The sequence below is a fragment of the Microcebus murinus genome, chromosome 12 (genome assembly GCF_040939455.1).
Source record: "Microcebus murinus isolate Inina chromosome 12, M.murinus_Inina_mat1.0, whole genome shotgun sequence".
Taxonomy (NCBI): Eukaryota; Metazoa; Chordata; class Mammalia; order Primates; family Cheirogaleidae; genus Microcebus; species Microcebus murinus.
Window position 1 is genome coordinate 58,674,093 of NC_134115.1, and position 19,225 is coordinate 58,693,317.

General features: G+C 42.3%; 1 protein-coding gene across 3 annotated transcripts in view; it reads left to right on the top strand.

Annotated features, from left to right (window-relative positions):
• Positions 1-19,225, top strand: part of RUSC2 (RUN and SH3 domain containing 2) — a 57,206-nt gene that overhangs the window by 16,420 nt on the left and 21,561 nt on the right. The window contains exon 1 of one of the 3 annotated variants that reach the window (XM_076008832.1): positions 4,188-4,949. The exons of 1 other annotated variant lie outside the window; for it this stretch is intronic. The gene's annotated coding sequence lies outside the window, so the exon portion shown is untranslated. Of the gene's footprint in view, positions 1-4,187; positions 4,950-15,510; positions 18,927-19,225 lie in introns of those variants that run through there. One more of the 3 variants, XM_012770038.3, reaches the window with a different exon arrangement.

Consider the following 19,225-nt stretch of genomic DNA (forward strand, 5'->3'; position numbering starts at 1 on the left):
GTACATCGTTCTTAGTTTGCCTCCCTGTTTACCAAGCCTATAACTATTCACGATAGTGCCTAGATTCACAGTCAGCCCTCAGTCTTTGCTCAGAATGAACTCACCCCTACCCTCATGCCTTTTGTCCCTACTTACTGTGTCCAGATCCCTCCCTCTGTGATAGTTCCCTTGCTGTCCACAATCATACCACACATAGAAGTAGAGGGGGGCAGAGCTGGGGCCTAAGCCAATTCAAGCGTGTATTTGGAACCAGGGAGCAGGAAAAAACCATCTGTAGAGGCATGGGATAGTATCATTAAGCAGAAATAAAAAGATGAAGATGGTTTATGGTTTATTCTGTACTCCAGAATGAAAATGCAATAAACTACATTCCACAGATGCTTTTGTTGAAGTGCTTTATATGAGGGAAATTAGCTAGTCTCTCAGCTCCAGTACAAATAACCTCAGGATTCTTCCTTCACATTCCTCAGTGGTTCCTTAGCCGGGAGCTGCCTCTGAAATGTCAGCCCTGCGGGAAGAGGAAAGAGGGTCTCTAGGCAGGCCCAACAGGATCAGAATTTTGGGACATAGACCTTGAATAGAGGGGCCTTTACAGTCTAGAGTAGGGGTCAACAAATTATACTAGAGTGTACTAGCCCGTACTAGAGTGTTTTTGTACAGCCACAAACTAAGAATGGTTTTTACATTTTTAGAGGTTTGTTTAAAAAAAGAGAGAAGTATATTATACATTTCCAAATCGCTAAGAGTGTAAATTTCAAATGTTCTCACCATAAAAAATAAGTATTTGAAGTAATGGATATGTTAATTAGTTTTTAATTATTCCACATTGTATGCATAAATTCTAACATCACTTTAAGCCCCATAAATATATAGAATTATAAATTGTCAATTTGTAAGAAAATTTTAAAAAGAAGATTGTGTGGCAGAACTATGTGGCCCACGAAACCTAAATATTTACTGTCTGGCTCTTTACAAAGAGTTCACTGATTCCTGATCCAGGGTCTCTCTGGAAGGAGGTAGGTGTCACTAGAGGCTGCAGGAGCCTTGAACATCTGTTCTGAATCTGCATGGTAGGCACCTGCAGAAAAAGAGGTGTTAGTGTGTTAGTGCCAATAAAGAATAGGTTTCTAGTTCTCCTCCAAGAGTTCTGGAGACCTGGCAAACTAACCCCACACTGAGGAATTGCTGGGCTAGAAAGAGTGAAGGCTTGTGCTGAGTTTAGAATACAGTATTGCCTTTGTTCTAACTGAGCAGCGGAATACATCCTTTTATTACCGTTGCTTTCTCAGGCCTTTTAGGCCAAGTCCAGTAAGTCTTGCTGCTGAATACTGTGCCCGCGGGACAAAGGCCTCAGGTCAGTGTCCTGGGCCCGGGCACAGGGGAGGATTAGGTTTGTGACTCCTAGATAGACAAGGGGGGGCGGGGTAGAAGTGTTTTTTTCTGCTTGCATATTTCTACCTTCTCTATTACACATTAGTGGAAATTAATACCTTATGTCGAGGTAAGCAGATTCCCAACTATTTCACCTGTTCCTCAAACCAGAGGTGAGGATTTTAGGCCTGAAAAGAAGGACACTGCCCCTCTGGGCACAGAGCTGGCCCATTTCCCAACACAGCCACTGTGACCAAGAAGAGGGAAAACCCGGGAGAAAGAAGGCCAGGGTGCGCTCTCCCTGTGTGCATGGATGCCAAGTATATTTCTGAAATACTTCAGTCCAAAGGCTTTACAGCATTTACATGTCCTGTTACTTATTCTTTTTATTTTCCAATTATTTTTGCTTGCCACAACACCCTAAGATGGATACAGTTAGCCCCTTTTCCCAATGGTAAACCTAGAGTTTTGAGAGGACAGGTACCCTGCCCCAGATGACTCAGCAAGTCAGAAAAAAAGCCAAGAATAAAAGCAGTGTTCTTATCCTCGGGCAGCCTGCCACTATCCTAGGCATGCGTAGCCTCCAGATGGGGCTGAGATCAAACTCCTTTATCACTCGTGATCAAATCTGGGTGTTTCTGAGGCTGCATTGTTGTTTTGATGACCAGGTGGATAAGCCTTGAATGACAGGAAAAATGTATTAAAAGAGTCTGACTTCCTGCTAGCACCCCGTCTCTTTAAAGTATTGGTATGTTGTGTCACTGACGTCTCCTTAAAGTATTGGTATGTTGTGTCACTGACAACGGTTGTGAGTCAGTCATAGGCAGGAAGATGACTGTTTCTGTACACTTGGCTATTTACTTTGCACTTCAGCATTCCTACCTGGTGTGTGGTACATTTTTGTCATGCCACCGCAGTCTGCGGTGCACGTGGCCCCTCATTAGGCCAGTCTACATTTATTTACATCAGCTGTCCAGCTGTCATCCTCCTCTCAGTCCTGTCTGACTCAGGGGGGCAAACAGAAACTGTGTCAGAAGCCGCCTCTCAGGGAGATGAGTGGGTTATCCACAGAGTTCCAGATACTGTGGTCAAAGTGTAAAGTCTCTGAAACCCCAGTCTCTAGGCCTTGGGGGGATAAAGAAGCTTTCTGGAAAGATTATCTGGGCATTGGCTCCTGGCCAATGAGGGCTGATTTCTTGGTGTTTCTATCTGAGTGTGTCATGTCTGGGAAAGAAGCTCTGATGACACAAATTTTCAAGGAATTTGATATACCTGCTAAAAACCATGCAAATCAATTGAGGACCAGCCTAACCCATCCTTTGTCTCGAATTCCTATAAAACCCTCCCAAGCAGTTTTTTTCTTTTTCTTTATAATGTCAGTACTCGCTGCACTAGTCTGGGACTTGTGACAGACAAGGCTGAGCTTTCCTTGATTTTATTAAGATCATTTCAGTGCAGCCAATTTGTGTGTATGTATGTGTATGCCTTGTCCAAAACAACAGGGCCCACTTGACTCAGGAGAATGCCATGGCAATAGCTTTCAACTTGAAGTCCACCTGGTCCCAGAGATTTGACACTAGACAACTGGACCTATGAAAGCTCTGTTTGTTCCCCTTCCCCTTCCCCATCCCTGTTAATGCTGAACTGTTTTCAATAAGTCTGGCTTCCTCCAGAATCCAACTTAGCAACCTGGAGAAGCCTAAGGCCACTCCTGGAGCAGGAAGCTGCCCTAGATTTGGGCAGTAACCAGTAGAACTTGATACTGACGCCAGAGTGTAAAAATAAACACCTCCTACAGTTCTGTCTTAATCCATTGGCATCAGAGTTGCTATTATTAACCCATAGGCCTCACAGGCAGCTGTGATGGGCAGACAACAGCTTGGACAGACCTACCCTGCCAACTTGGAATCACACTCTTTCTCCCCTTCACCTACTAGGATCTGATCTGGGGCCCCAGGAGAAGCACCATCAGTCTGGGAGCATGCCCTACAACAGGTAATACTAGAGGTGGAATAGTGTCTTTGTTTGAGGAGAACTTTGAGGTTCCCAGGGCCAGCCCAGCAGTCTAGGGTATACTGGGCACAGGACTGCTGATTCAGTCCTAGTGCAGGGGAGAGAAAAGAGGAACATGACTCTCCATTTCCTTTGGCTCTTTTACAGAGATTTTGCCTGCCACTTCTCTAGATGTGGAACCTTTAGGTTTCCTGGGAAATTGGGAAAGGAGAGAAGAAAGGACTCCCTTGGTCATCTTTCAATGATATAATAACAGTGACTTATTACTGAGCACTTACCATGTGTCAGGTACTTTATGTATAATGTCTTAATTTTACCTCAAGCCTTTGAGAGAAGATATCATGAAAATTTTACAAATGAGGAAGCTGGAAGTTTAGTGATGTTGAGTGACTTCCCAGAGTTCCGCAGTTGGCAAATAGTATGTCAAATTGGAACCAGCCGGGCCTTAACACCGAAATCCATGCTCTGAATCATTATAGAACCTAGATTCCCAAGTACTCAGGACCCACCCAGACTCCAGCACCTGCTTTTTACATTTTGTGTTTATTTATTTATTTATTGAGACAGAGTCTCACTCTGTTGCCCAGGCTAGAATGCCATGGCATCAGCCTAGCTCACAGCAACCTCAAACTCCTGGGCTCAAGCAATCCTCCTGCCTCAGCCTCCCGAGCAGCTGAGACTACAGGCATGCGCCACCATGCCCGGCTAATTTTTCTATATATTTGTGGTTGGCCAATTAATTTCTTTCTATTTTTAGTAGAGACGGGGTCTCACTCTTGCTCAGGCTGGCTTCAAACTCCTGACCTTGAACGATCCTCCCGCCTTGGCCTCCCACAGAGCTAGTACATTTTTGTTTAAATAAAAATTTAAAAATTATTCTCACTTTAGTCTCATAACTAAAACAACCAGTTACTGGTGTGCAGAAATGGTCTTCGCTGCCACCTGCCAGTGAGCCAGACCCCTCTGCTGAGAGCACAGCCACGTCATCCTGAGGGAGGGTGTGCTTGAATGAAGAGATTCCTTGAAGGGCAGCTAGGCTTCCCTCCCCTCTCTCTCCGACCTCTCCCACCCTGGCCTCACAACTGGCTTGTGTAATTCAATCTAGATTCTCCTTATAGCCTCTACTTTACTGTGCGTATGTGGCCTTTTATTTACAGCTTTGGACAAACTGATTGGATAGCTGCTTACCAGCCTGCATGCTTCAGAGCACTGCCTGAGGGGAGGAGGAGCAGAAAACATTTTGGCTTTGCTGCCTAGAGCCCAGGAGCCAAAAGGGAACAGCCAAAGGATAAGCAAGGGTTTGACTGCACTGAACAGTCTAGGAGCAGCATAGGGGCCTTTCTTGTTCCAGCTAACTTGCTCCTGCAAATACATACTGAAGGGCTGTCCACCAGGCAAAACAGCCACGCTGGGTCTTTCAGCATCCATGCTGGGGCACTGTCTCTGGCCTTGGTGGATTCCTGCCCCCCTGCTGCTCACCTACACCTAGCATTGGGAGGCCTTGTCCTATGGGCCTCCTTCACTGCTGTACTCTCCATCCCCTCGGAAGAACTCAGTCTGTCAAGGTAGGAGCTAAATCTTTCCTAATTTCCTGTGGTCCTCCTCTCTCCCCCTAATATATCTTCAAAAAAATACAGCAAATTCTCAATCTCTAGAGACTTACAGCTGTAGCAGTTAGAAGCCAGGCACCTCGGAGTGTAGGTGCACATATGTGTGTGCATATTCATGCTGGAAGGAAGGAGGGTGAGAGGGAGGGCATTTTTTAACACACTGGATAGGAACCTTTCCTTGGGCTCCAGGTTTGAATTTGGCTTAGACCTGAAAGGTTCCTTGGGTCTACAGAGGAGTGAAAAATCAATCAATCAATAAATAAACAGTCCTGAAAGGGACCTTAAGAGGTCATCCGATCAAGCCCTGTGCCTCCAAACAGATGCTATGAGTTGAGCTCAGGGAATCCAGTGGTGGGACTGATGGAGAAAGGCATACACTAGCTGACCGGGTGAGAGGAAGAGAAGAATTTTCTTTCTAGATATATTAATAATTCGTTTTGATCAGAGAGAGACCCAGGGACAAAGTTAGGTTTATTATCAGATTTTTATAGAATAAGGGAAAGTGGCCCTGTAAGCTCAGTGGCTCTAGCTTGTTCTTTTCTTGGCACTGGCACAATGTCCCAGTGCTGAAGTCTCCATTCATTGAGCTGGGGCCTTTTACCTGTTAGGTTCAGCACTCTGAGAGGTCAAAGGTTTGAAACCTATTGAGAGTCCCCTCCCCCTGCTGGGTATTCTCTGCCAGTGATTTTTTTAATGTCACTATGTATTTCCAGTTCATAAGGGAGGAAATAGATGCAGGGAGAAGAAGGTTATGTCCACACCAGGGGGTCCTAGGAAAGAGTCCATTCTGCTTCCAAGCCAAGCCTCTTCTAGAACGTTTGTGTTTGACTTTTGGGGTGGACTTTTATCTGAACATTTCTACAACATACGCAAAGCAAGTTCTGTGCTTCGAAAGAGGCCTCTATATTAGGGAGGCCTAATAAGGAAGCAGCTGGTGTGTCTGGGACAGCCCTTCAGGCCCGGCTCCTTCCAGCACACTCCAGCATGCTAGCATGCTGGCCTCACTTGGAGTCCAAAATAACATGACACGGACTAGGAACAGTGGCCTCCTCAGCTAGCAGCAGCTACACTCTGCTCAGAGGAAACACAGATGACCTCCTAGGCGTTGGCTGCTGTTCCATTTATGGAATCAGACTCCTGCTGCCATAGCCAGGTGCTCTCAGGCATCTAGCAACTTGTTTATTCTCACTCCAGCTCTGTCCCAGACACCCACAGGAGTCACTATTGCCATCAGTTCTTTTTTTGTTTTGTTTTTTTTGAGACAGAGTCTCGCTTTGTCGCCCAGGCTAGAGTGAGTGCCGTGGTGTCTGCCTAGCTCACAGCAACCTCAAACTCCTGGACTCAAGCAATCCTGCTGCCTCAGCCTCCCAAGTAGCTGGGACTACAGGCATGTGCCACCATGCCCGGCTAATTTTTTCTATATGTATTAGTTGGCCAATTAATTTCTTTCTATTTATAGTAGAGACGGGATCTCGATCTTGCTCAGGCTGGTTTCGAACTCCTGACCTCGAGCGATCCGCCCACCTCAGCCTCCCAGAGAGCTAGGATTACAGGCGTGAGCCACTGCGCCCGGCCTGCCATCAGTTCTTAAATCTCCAATTCTTCCAGTAGCTCTTACACAGTTAGAGAGAGAGACTTGTCTTGCAGGAAACTCAGAGCCTCCATCTAATCTTATGGCCTGTAAAGACATAGAACCTTGGCAGGGGATGGAGGGTAGTTATACAAGCTGACTTTCCTAATTCATATACAAATTTTATTCTGTTCTGGAAAGTTCATTTTGCTATTAAGTGAAGTTAATCAACATAGTTTTATAAATATTTGATTTGGGAGCCATGAAGAAAGAGAAAGAGATGTTTCTGTCAGTTAATCATTTATTTCACTCCCCCATCCCAACCACCAAAAAGCCATGCTCAGTCCTGCCTTTGCCTTTGCCCTTGCTCAGAGGTCTTCAGAATTTTTCTAAGCCCTAGGGTGCCCTGGAGGTGCCTTCAGGGGCCCATACAGGGGGGAGAAGGAGTTGGAATGTGTGGGGTGTTAGGTCTCCCCTTTTTCATCCAGAGTAGCTGTGTTTTATGTATTGGGGCTGAAAAAAAACCTACTGCTCTAACCCTTATCTCACACCTGCAATGTCCTGGTTGCTGTTCTGGCCTCTCCAGGGACATATTGGCAATGATTTTAACAAAATTATGAGCCCCCCAGATTGGGCTATTACCCCCACCCCTCCAGCACAGCCCTACACATGGTGAGAGTGCAGTGCGTGCTTGTGGCTTGATCGCTTGCTTGCTTGATGGATTAATTGACTCACAAGATGATATTAATTAATAGCCTCAAGATAATTCTAGACCAGAGAAGAGAGTAAAGCATATCATAATTTATTTGGATTTGTTATGATTTGAGCATTTCTGACCTTTGGTACTGGAGTCAATCACAAAGTCAGGTGAAAACATGGCCAAAAGGAGTTACCTAACCGAGGTTGTTGGCGTAGAGGTTACCTGACTAGGTCACACAAACAAAAGTACTGCCTGTTGATTTCCAAAGAAGAGTGTCCTGTGCGGAAAGGTCAACAGAATGGTTATTGGGAAGACGAGGGGCAGAGGGGGTGGACTTTTAGCTGAACACACAGATCATATAGTCTTCTCTGTTTATTAATACTGCTTATTTTTGCTAAAAATTACCTGCCTCGACAGTTCCCCAAACTACTCAGTGTCTTGATTGTAAGAAAAACAGAACATTTTCTCTATGAAACTATACTTATAATACCATCTAAGCTATTTATCTGCAGCCTCCAGTATACATCTGCATATCTTAGGGGGGGTGGCTTTATTTTGTTTTTAATTAACTTATATGTTTTATAAAAGTTATAATGTACTTTGTTTTTAATAAAGCCAAATAATAGAAAAAGGACATTAGTGGAAAAACTGGCCAAATTCAATAAAGTCTGCAAATTTAGTTAGTAATAATGTACCAAATGTTAATTTCTTTGTTTTAATAAATGTACCATGATTACATAATTTGGTAACATTCAGGGAAGTGGTTGAAAGATGTACAAGAAGTCTGAGCTATCTTTGCAACTTTTCTACAGATCTAAATAATTTAAAAATAAATAGTTAACTTTAAAAAAAATTACATACAGCAATAAAGGTCTTCACAATGAAAAAAAAGCGAAATAGTGCCAAATCTGGGACCATTGGAGCATCAAAATCAATAATACCAGTAATGGATTATGCCCATTGAATTTTTTTTAAAAGTCCAAGAGTCTGTAGTTACACCAAATAAATAAGTAAAGAAAAGACAGAAAAGGGAAATCTTTCTTATATTAGAATGCCAACTAATAAATGTACAGGGAATAATAGAAAATTGTCATTTTTCAACCATTGTAGTAAATAACTGATTCAGACAAAAATCATCAATGGATGCTGAAATGATTCTATGAAAGTCTGATGGGGAATGAGTTATTTACACATTCTAAAAGTAGTCTCCCCATAGGTTGCTTATTAATTACAAAGGAGAAAATGGTAACTTTAAAGTGGAGAAACCTGACAGATAACTATCTTACCCAAGGGTTCAAAGTTAGCATCCTAAAAAAAGTAACACAAGGATCTCATATATGGACTTTTGTTTTGTTTTTTCCTTCTTCTGCATTGCTTCTGTTTCTCCCAGAGTTTTCGGGTTTCGTTCTGCTCTTTGCTACGTTGGAGGCTGTTCTCAAAAGTCTGATAATCCTGACTGCTGATTCATATTTAAGAAGGAGGCATTAAAAACTGATCGGAAATTCTGTGAGAATGGAAAGGGTAGCTTGAATCTGGCAACCTTGTCTGGCATCTGGCATTCTGTATCTGACATTCTTTTCTCTGGGGTAGTTCAGTTTCTGCAGAGAAGTAATCTGCCAGGGGCAGGGGCGGGATAAGTCAGTCTGGTTTGGTATTCTCCTGAAACAGGAGAAAGGAGTCTAGCAATTCTCTTACGGAGATTTTCACTTTCTCCCCCAGTTGTCAGATTGGCCCCTCATCCTGCTTTCTTCTGTGCCCTGTTTTCCTGAGTCTAATGCAGTTCCACTTAAATTTCTCCAGAAAATAAATCCCCAGTTCCCTTAGGGAGCAGGAGAGGGGTGATCTCCTGACAGTGTGGGCATGGTGGTGGGGACTGAGTCTAATTGCTTTTTTTTGAGACAAAGTCTCACTCTGTTGCCCTGGGTAGCGTGCAATGGCGTCATTGTAGCTCACTGAAACCTCAAACTCGTAGGCTCAAGTGATCCTCCCACCTCAGCCTCTAGAGTAGTTGGGCCTACAGGCATGCCACCTAATTTTTCTATTTTTAGTAGAGACAGGGAGATTGAGGGCAGGGTGGTTCTTGCTCTTGCTGAGGCTGGTCTCAAACTGCTGATCTTAAGCAAAGCTCCCGCCTCCGGCCTCCCAGAGTGCTAAGATTATAGGTGTGAGCCACCATGCCTGATTGTCTAATCATGTCTTTTACAGACTTTAACCAACATCCCTATTTTTATCTACTTAGTACATCACCCCTACTTCCAGAGATACCAATTCCTGAGCCATTCAAGGATTCTACAGGGATGAATCCACATTGTTTGTTGTTTCTAACCTTTGTTCTCCTTTGTTGTTTTTGTTGAGAGTGATTTTTGAGAGATGATAAGTAAATACTTGACTCCATTGTTGTAAAACTTTAAATTTTATAGGCTCATATGTTATCTTTTAAAATTTTCGTGTAAGAATCTGGTTCTGCTACCACTGCAGCCTACTCACGTCCCAAGCAGATTTCTTTCAGACATTTTAGTTCTTTTTCTTACATTTTAAATATTTGTCTTTCTTTTATTCTTATTCCTTCCCATTTTCACAAATACAAATTGTCTTACTCTGAACATATTTTAGTGAACTAGATCATTACTACAGCATAAGAGGCTTTTTTTGTACTACCTTACAGACAAGTAGCCAAACCCATGTGATAAAGAAAGGATGTTACTCATACTCAGCTGGTGGAAATGCTTTGACATTTTCAGAGTTGGGGCCTCCCCAAGAGTGAACATTTCGAAAATCAGGTTACAGCCGGGCGCGGTGGCTCACGCCTGTAATCCTAGCTCTCTGGGAGGCCGAGGCGGGCGGATTGCTCGAGGTCAGGAGTTCGAAACCAGCCTGAGCAAGAACGAGACCCCGTCTCTACTATAAATAGAAAGAAATTAATTGGCCAACTAATATATATAGAAAAAATTAGCCGGGCATGGTGGCATATGCCTGTAGTCCCAGCTACTTGGGAGGCTGAGGCAGGAGGATTGCTTGAGCCAGGAGTTTGAGGTTGCTGTGAGCTAGGCTGATGTCACGGCACTCACTCTAGCCTGGGCAACAAAGCGAGACTCTGTCTCAAAAAAAAAAAAAAAGAAAGAAAGAAAATCAGGTTACAAAGATGCCTAACCTAGCCAGCCAGCAAACTGCCCTCTAAACCCCAGGCGTCTTCCTGCACTCAGTAGTGCCTCTCTCTCTATTAGTGCCTGCCACCTCTTAGAAAGCCAGGCATGGTGGCATGCACCTGTAGTCCCACCTGTAGTCCCTCCTCAGGAGGCTGAGGCAGAAGGATTGCTTATTAAGCCCAGGAGTTTGAGGCCAGCCTGGGCAATATAACGACACTCCATCCCTATAAAAACAATTAATTAAAAATAAACTCATATATAAGTGTCCCTTGGTTAGAAAGTTTATATTCTAGAATCCTTTCTTAACTCTTCCTAACTCTTTTGAAGTTTATTCACTATTCTTCTTTCCTAAAGAATTGCTTAGTATAATAAATCCCCAGTTTAAATTTTTAAATAAGTATAAATTCACTGCACAAAAACTTATTTGAACTGTTGTTATACCCAATAAGATGTATGCAAAGCACTGAGAATGCAGAAATGAAAGACATGGTTCTTGCTCCTAAATAGCTCAAATTCTATTTATGTGAAGCAAGCGAGTAAATTAAAACAGTACTTATTTGGTGATAGTGATTTTCACTGAGTGACATGGGCACACAGAAAAAAATCTGACCCTAAATGCACATAGGCATGGAGATGAGGAAAACATGGTAAATTTGAGAACTCACATAATTTTACACATGGCTAGAGGTTAGGAGAGTACAAGAAGAAGTTTGAAAGGTAGATAGGTAGGATATAGACCATAAAGGGCTTTGTATGTCTCAGAAATTTGGATTTTTATCCTAAAGACAATGGGGAGCTACAGAAGAATTTTATAGGACAGTAAGAATATCAGATTAATGTTTAGAAAGACTGTGCAGTCCTAGGACAAATATAGAGAGTAATATGAGATAATGTTCAAGGCTAGGTACCAAATGGTATATACATACACTTGGTATTGACGTTCAAAAGGATTTCCATGATTATTAAGGAAGGAAGAATTGAGAATGACTTCCAGATCCCTTTTTTGGGTAACTGGTGGATGGTGAGGATCATAGAAGGAGGATCGAGATTGCACTTGTACCCCATAAATTTATGTAAATAAAAAAACAAAAACAAAAGGAGTTTACATATACAGGAAAAAAATAAAAAGATTCTGTGGTGTTTTCCTGGTTCTTTATATGTTGGGTCATTTTGATTTGTATCCTGGACATTTTGAGTATGATTTTGTGAGACTTTGGATCCTGTTAAATATTAATCCTGTTAAATATAAGTTTAAAAAAAAAAGATTGGAATGGTGGCAGGGTTGGGGAGGAAGATTGGTTCTTCTTGGGCCTTATTGATTTGAGATAACAATGGGACATTCAAATGGACATGTCCAGCAAGCAGTTAAAAATGTCTTTCTTTTTAGGATTTATTCCTTATCTCTCAGTCTCTTTATGAGGATTCTCTACCAAGAATTCTGATTAGAAGTATGTTAAACCTTCTCATTCTATCTTATCTCTTAACTTCTCTTTTGTTTTTGGTCTCCATGTTTTTTTGTGTTATGTTTTGTGTAATTTCTTCAGTTCTATCTTCCACTTCACTAATTCTCACTTCATCTTTGTCTAATCTGTTATCAAACTTGTCCATAGAGTTTTTATTTCAATAATTATGTTTCTAGTTTCTGAAAGTTCCATTTGGTTCTTTTTCAGATCTGCCTGGTCATTTCTAATAATTTCTTGCTACTTGCTTATTTTTGAGACTTTATCCTTTATCTAAAACATTTCACACATAGCTGATTTATATTCTGTATCTGAACATTTTTAATATACAAAGTTCTTGCAGTCTATATTATTTATCATTTTCTCTGTTATTCACTCATGATGTCTTGCCTTCATATCTATTTGTGATTATTAATTACAAACTAACTTTTCCTTACTCTTTGATTTTGAGAAACCTGTTGATTTAAATTAGGAGATATTTTCTTCCAAATAAGATTTTTATCTGTTTCTGCCAAAGTTGTGAGACACCACCTGCCTTGGATCATGCAAGCTTCCTTTGAAGGTCCCTATGTAATGCAGGAATCCTGTCTGCTCAATCATGTTTCCATACTAGTATGAAAATGGAGAGTAATGGAAAGTTAAGAGTTTAAGATCTTGGCATTAAAAATTGATTTACTAAGCACTTTACTAAGGCTCACCTTTTAGTTTTTCTTCCTTACTTTCCTCTTTTTCATCAGGTATGCTATTCTCAGGCTAGCTAACCTAAAAGCTGGCTGGGCTCCATTTAGCCTGCTGTACTTGCTATTTAGTAACTTTATCAAACAAATGTCTCTTGGTGCTCTACTATGTGCCAAGGCCCTGTGCTCAGAGTTACCTATCAAGGCATAAGACACAGCCCCACTCTCCAAAAGTGTACTGTCATCAAGAGATGAATAATAAAATAAAATGATGAAGGCAAGGTACCAAATGGGATATACATACACTTGGTATTGAAGTTCAAAAGGATTTCCACAATAAAGAAAGGATTCCAGACCTTTAGAATTTGAACTAGATCCTTTTAAAATAAAAAAGGGAGGGGAAAGGAAATTGAGGGAGCATTCCAGATATTTTCCCAGTGGAATGAGACAACACTCAGAATTTGCAATAGATTTGGCATGCAGTGGGAACAAGGTTGGATAGATAGGAAGGAACTTTGAACACCACATTAAAGAATTTGGATTTATCCTGTATATAGGAGGGAGCCACTGCAGGTTTTTTAGTAGCAGAGTAACATGTTGGGGAGATTAATCTTGTTTCAATATATAAGATAACTTGGAGCAGAGAGACAGAATGAAAGCAAGAAAACTAGTTAGAAGACTGTATAATAATTCAGAGGAAAGGTAATGCAGACCTGAATTAGGATGATAGAAGTAGTGGTAGGAATTAGAGAGGCAATATAGCAAGTGGTTAAGAACACTGACTTTGGAATCAGATCAGTTTCTGAATCCCAGCTCAGACACTTACTTGACTGGGTTACGTTGGGAAGATCAGTTAATATCCCTGAGACTCAAATTTCTCATCCATAAAGTGGAGATGGTAATACCTAGTTTAGAGAGTGGTTATGTTGATTAAATGAGATAATATAAATGCTTAGAATAATAGCTGAAATATAGTAAAAACATAATTATTTTTTTATTAGATTAATGCCTAAAACATTGCAAGGAAGACTCAGCGTGACTTGGTGATTGTCTGAATGTAAAGACAGTCCAGATGACTTACATTTTCAAACTTGTGTTACTGGAAGTCCAAAGAAAGCTGATATGAAATTAAAAAAAAAAATTTATTTGGCTTTATACCCAAATTCAATGTGTTGAATTTTAGGTAATAGTAAGAAGTATCTAATAGGCTATTGGGGAGTTGATTCAGGAAGTTCAGGAAGAATGTAAAATTTGGAAATCAATAGCAAAGATAATGGGAAGGGCTAAACACTTCTTAGGTTGAAAAGACTTCAAATCTGAATCTTGCCATAAATCTACACTTAAATATGGGCCAGGTATTGTTTTATTAAACAATGAAGAAAGAACAATCCAAGAAATAGAACTAGAAGGGTTGGTGTTATAGAAGCCAAAGGGAAAAGGGGATTTGAATGGGAGAGGATGGCTAATAGTGTCAGACAATTCAAATATTGTAAATTAGAAAATTATAACTGTTTCACACAGTTCAAATGTTACAAGGAAGATTTCTCTAGTGGTTAAGAAATGGTGAAGGAGAAAGTAGAGAGAGTTAACATAGGCCATTGTTTTAAGAATTTTGGTGTTGAAAAGGCAGAGGAAAGAGGATTGTCTGAGACCCTTGGGTTGACTTGCCAGTGATGTCTTCTGCTTTATGGTATACCTGCGATGTCACCCCGTCACCCCCCTCCGCAGGTACAGGGCTTTCATAGACTTCTGCCTCTGTGGAGCTGAGCAACACCACTCAAGCTGCTGTGGTTACTGTTTTTAACAGCTTTATTGAAATATAATTGACATACCATACATTTCACCATTTAAAATATACAATTCAATTGTTTTTAGTCTATTCACAGAGTTGTACAACTATGACCATAATCTAATTTTAGACCATTTTTATCATCCCTAAAAGAAACCCCATAATCATTAGCACTCGCTTTCCATTTCTCCCTCCCTCGGCCTCTAACAACCACTGAATTACTTTTTGTCTCTATAGATTTGCCTAGTCTGGACATTTCATATAAATGGAGTCAAACAATATGTGCCTTTTTGGCTTCTTTGACTTAGCATAATGCTTTCAATGTTCGTCCAGGTTGCAGCATTTATCAGTATTTCATTCCTTTTTATTGCTGAATAATATTTCACTGTATATACCACATTTTATTTCTCCCTTCATATGTTGATGAACATTATGGTTGTCCTACCTTTTGACTATTATGAATAATATTGCTGAGAATATTCATATACAAGCTTTTGTGTGGACGTGTTTTTCATTTCTCTTGGCATAAGCCTGGGAGCAGAATTGCTTGGTCATGTGTAAGTCTTTATTTAACATTTTGAAGAACTGCCAGACTATTTTCTAAAGTAGTTGCACCATTTTACAATGCCCTCAGCAATGTTTGAGGGTTCTAACTTCTCCACATCGTTGCCAATGTTTGTTGTTGTCTGTCTTTTTTTTATTTTAGCCATTCTAGTAGGGTCAAGTGGTATCTCATTTTAGTTTTGTTTCATACTTCCTTAATGACTAATGATGTTGAGCATCTTTTTATGTGCTTATCAACCATTTGTATGTCTTCTTTGGGGAAATGTCTATTCAAATGCTTTGGCTATTTTTAATTGGATTATTTATCTTTTGATTACTGTGTAATAAGAGTTTTTTTATATATAGTTTGGATAGAAGTACCTTTTCAGATACATGATTTGTAAATTTTCTCCATTCTGTCAGTTATCTTTTTACTATCTTGATTGAATTTTTTGAAGCACAGAAGTTTTAAATTTTTATGAAGTCTGGTCTGTTTTTCTTTTGTCACTTGTACTTTTGGTATCCTAAGAATATGTTACCTAACCCAATGTCATGAAGAATTACTCCTTTTTTGTCTAAGCTTCTTTTTTTTTTTTTTTTTTTGGAGACAGAGTCTCGCTTTGTTGTCCAGGCTAGAGTGAGTGCCATGGCGTCAGCCTAGCTCACAGCAACCTCAAACTCCTGGGCTCCAGTGATCCTTCTGCCTCAGCCTCCCGGGTAGCTGGGACTACAGGCATGCGCCACCATGCTAAGCTTCTTTTTAATAGACCTTTTTTTCACATGAAAAACAGGAGTCTTCTTTTCCAAGCCTTTTGCAAGGAACATCTCTTTTTAGGTTACTCTTGTTCAACAAGACTTTGACTAAATGCATTCTATATGCCAAGCACTGTGCTTAACTTTATGGGAAATACAAAATAAAAATGATATTGTTTTATATACTGGATATTTGGGATACAAATGTGAATATAATTTGGACTTTGCAGTCTGGAAGAGACATTAAGCAGATATGCAAAAAAGAACCATGTGAGTGACACATGATTTACTTAATCAAAACTTCGTATGGACTGATGGTAGTTTCTGATTACGTTTGCATCAGTATGCAGTGAAATGAGGAAAATAATGACAGTCTACTTTCTCTTATGAAATGATGATTGTAGTTGGTATATTTTTTTTGTTTTGTTTTTCTTAATGATGCTACTAGGCAGTATGAGCAGTTGACAATTCTATGTTGATCCCCCAGTTTTTTGTGGGAGTTTTCTTCTTGTCTGTAAAATCAAAAACCTGCAACCACTGGTTCAGAGAACGGAAAGTTTATTTCTGGCTCTGGGGTGATGGGAGAAGACGTGATGGAGGAGTTGCTTTGGGCCTTGTAGATTTGAATAATTTTGAGTATGGCCAATTGTAATAGGTATGGCCAATTGTAATAGAATCTGAATAAACAAAGGCAGCAGAGTGGAAATGAGCTTATGAAACCGGTTTGAAGGGTTACCTGATGAGATGTGGAAAATAAGGTTGAGTGGAGAGGGATTAGACAGCTAAGATGGAGGACCTCAAAAGCCCAAATTCAACTTGATTCCCTGGGTCATAGGAAACCATTAAAAGGGACAGGAAGAATGACACATTGAAGAAAGATGGAGCTTTAGGGAGATAAATCTGGAAACATTAGAAGATAAATTGCAGGTGAGGAGACTAGTTAGGAGATAGTTGAGGTTTATAAGTGACAGTATTTGTATTTTGTTTCTAGCTGGAAACAATTTGATCTTTCATCAAAAGCCCTATAGATCTTTGGCAGTAGTGGTTGGGAAGTAAGTGACAATGTGGTCTGCGATGTGGTGAATTAAGCCAAGCACTGAAAGCATGTGAGCTGCCACTTTCCATAGGCAACTGGAAACATTTCTTAAGCACTAGCTGTCCAGTATGTGTGGGTCAGCCTTACAGAAATTTCAAGGACAAAGACCCTGGGTCCAAAGCTCTCACAATAAGAAGCTTGAACTCCAAGCACTTGTTCATGGAGATTAACTCTGGTGCCAGGCGTGGTGGCTCACGCCTGTAATCCTAGCACTCTGGGAGGCCGAGGCAAGAGGATCACTTGAGCTCAGGAGTTCGAGACCAGCCTAAGCAAGAGCAAGACTCTGTCTCTAAAAGGAAAAAAAGAAAAATTAACTCTGCCCTAACCTACAGCTGTTCTTCCAGCCCTCTTTGTGGTCTGTATCAGCTAGGAGAGAGGGAAGTATATATAGTAACACCATTTCTGCTCCGTTCAACCTCCTGGAGAGGACTGCCAATGGTTGGCTGGTTTTATGAACGGCAGCCTCCCTCCTTTCTTCCCTTCCTCATCATTTCCTGCTTTTAGGTTCCAGGGGCCATGGCTCCTCGAGTAAATCAAGGTTGGAGATGGGTCTTTGTGTGTTTTTGTTCTCTCTACAATTCAGCTCAGCTAAGCATGATGTCAGTGGACGCATGGGTCTCACAGGAAATAGAAGCAGCAAGAAAGGGAAAGAAAACTACATCTTTTCCCAGTCCTGAGAGGTAGCTGCTATGGTCTTGGGCAGTGGTTTCTCCAAAATGTCTTTCTAGCAAGCCGAAATCCAAGGGCTTGGCTGTGGAGTCCAGATAGTAGTGAGCCTGGGGAGGAGCCCTGGGCTGGGCCAGTGCTTGGGGACCAAGAGCAGCTTGAGACCATCTCTGTGTTCAGGGGTAGCAGCAGGGAGCAGTGGCATGAAGTGGACAGAGCGCTGCTGTTTACTGTACAACCGGCTATGGCCGTGGTTTCTCTCCTGTTACTTACCCCACAGAACTGGCCCAGAACCTGAGGAGGTAGAGCCAGGAAGGGAAGGAGGACTCTGTAGGTCTAAGGCAGAACCAAGATTTTTCTCTAGCCTCAACAGACCACTCCCTATCCGCAGCCTGCCTTTCCCTGCTAAAGGGATTCTGCCGTGCTACACAAACCCAGCTGGACCCAACTCAGCACTCACCAAAATTTGACATACCTGAGGGGTCCAATTCTGCTTCTTCCACAGCTAGGAGACTCTCTGAAGATCCAGGGAACTGAATTGGACCGTGTGTTAAGAGTTAGGAAGGGGTCCTGCCACCACGGTCTAAGACTCACTACCACCCAGTGTCTAGAAGCTGCCGACAGCCCAGTCTCTTTTCTTTTTGAGATAGGGTCTCACTCTCTTGCTCACATGATCCTCCCACCTCAGCCTCCCAAAGTGTTATACTACAAGCACGAGCCACTGTACCCAGCCTAGTCTTTCTGAGACAGACCCCATTTCCCTGAGGAGACACATCCCAGGAAGCCTAGTGCTAAGACCAGCTGGGCCTCCACAAGGACTGAGCTTGGCTTTCCAGCTGGCAGAATGATGACTGGTCCTGCAGCCTCCCTTCAGGGCTTCGGGAGTCCCCTCCCAGGCCGACTGCTCCACCCTGAGGCTAGTCTGGAATCCTAGTGAGAGGAAAAAGCTGGAAAACAAGAAGTCTTTCACAGGGATTGAAGAGAGGAGGGAGAGGCTTCTGGCTAAGATCTGAAAGGAGGGGCCTAAGGAAGGAAGGAAGGAAGGAAGCTCCAAGGCTCAGCCCAGACATCTTCCCTGAGACTCCTAAGGACCAGGGAGGAGCCTGTGCAGCTCTCCTTATTTTCCCTTTGCTGTCTTGAGAATTCTCCCATCTCCAGCACTTACTGCCCTCTGTGGCTGACTCCTGTCTCCACCCTCCCCCTTCCCCGGGCTAACGGGCCCACAGGGACTGACAGGGAGGGAGGCTGGGTGGCTGTACTGTGGGCATGCCTGTTCCTTTCCCTTCCCCCTTCCCTGAGCAGCAACGTCACCACAGCACCAGCAGCGGCCGCGGCGGCAGCAAGGAGACTAGGGCTGGGATTGCGCAGCCTCCCTGCATTAGCAACCATCCATTGTATTAGCAGAAATCAGATCTTAGGAAATCGGCCCAGTTCCAGTGGAACACTGCCTCAGCTGGAACTGTCAAGGCAGAGCTTGGTCGGAGTGCAAAAGGAACAGAAGCCTCCGGTCCAGCTCCAGGCTCCTTGCAGAGGTATGGCTGGGCGGGCTGGGGGAGGGCAGGGCAGAGACTCTAGGATCCCGGATCAGCAGATCTGCACGTTTGGGCCCGGCTTCTGAGGGTTGGCTTTTGTCTTTCCAAAAGGGAGAGGGGGCGGGGGTTGGGGTGAGGGAAGGAGTGCCGGGAGCATTAGACAAGCTCATCCATGCATACGTTTGGGGCTGTGGTGCAGAGATGGGGAAAAGCCCAGGCTTGAGCTAATGCCATTGATGCTATTTTGTCAAGAAGCAGAAGATCCTGTCCTTCCTTTCTGGGCATTTCTAATGAAGATG